Raw genomic sequence first — 461 nt, 5'->3', positions numbered from 1 at the left:
TGCTTTGGAATAGAATGGATAGGATTAAAATCAACTGGTATAAATACAGATGTAACAGGAGAGTAAAGACAGAACCTGGCTAGGCTGTTGATCAACCGAATGCTGTCTCCGTGTCATTCTTTCTTCCCTGACTCCATCCACACCTTTGGGAACCCCTGGACCTGCTGGGGTTGGACCCCAACAATTGGTGCCCGAACAGGGACGTTTCCAGGGTCTACTATGGCGAGGATGCTTGGGTTTCACTGCTTTTAGAAAACGACAAAGTTGCATTCCATAAACCCACCTCAGTTCAGAGCTCCGTGGGCCTCCGCAGTTCCAAGCCTTCGGGTTGCCCCGGAGGCTGGCCTAGAGTGAAGCTTCAGGTCCGAGATGAACGCGTGCCAAAAGCCCGCCTTGCAGCCGGTGGGCTTTCCCAGCGGCCCAGCTGGAAACACTGAAGTCCGGCTGGCTCACTGCCCTGC

General features: G+C 53.8%; 1 long non-coding RNA gene across 1 annotated transcript in view; it reads right to left on the bottom strand.

Annotated features, from left to right (window-relative positions):
• LOC107182371 overlaps positions 1 to 461 on the bottom strand; it is a 20,350-nt gene that overhangs the window by 973 nt on the left and 18,916 nt on the right. The gene's annotated exons all lie outside the window — the stretch shown is intronic.

This window comes from Myotis davidii, unplaced genomic scaffold (assembly GCF_000327345.1).
Source record: "Myotis davidii unplaced genomic scaffold, ASM32734v1 scaffold456, whole genome shotgun sequence".
NCBI lineage: Eukaryota > Metazoa > Chordata > Mammalia > Chiroptera > Vespertilionidae > Myotis > Myotis davidii.
Note: the sequence above shows the minus strand (reverse complement) of the source record. Positions and strands in the feature narration are given on the sequence as shown.